Raw genomic sequence first — 279 nt, forward strand, 5'->3', positions numbered from 1 at the left:
CAACCACAACGGGCCGGCAAGACCTCAGAAAAATAACAGCAAGAAGCGATTGAACATATTGATAAAGTGCAAAATGAAATAGAGAGACTTAATGAACAAGCCAGTGAGGAGATTTTGAAAGTAGAACAGAAATATAAAAAAACTCCGCCAACCATTTTTTCAGAAGAGGTCAGAATTGATCGCCAAAACCCCAAATTTGGGGGTAACAACATTTGTCAGCCATCCACAAGTGTCTGCACTGCTTGGGGAAGAGAATGAAGAGGCGCTGCATTATTTGAC

Source organism: Myotis davidii, unplaced genomic scaffold (genome assembly GCF_000327345.1).
Source record: "Myotis davidii unplaced genomic scaffold, ASM32734v1 scaffold1241, whole genome shotgun sequence".
NCBI classification, from domain to species: Eukaryota; Metazoa; Chordata; class Mammalia; order Chiroptera; family Vespertilionidae; genus Myotis; species Myotis davidii.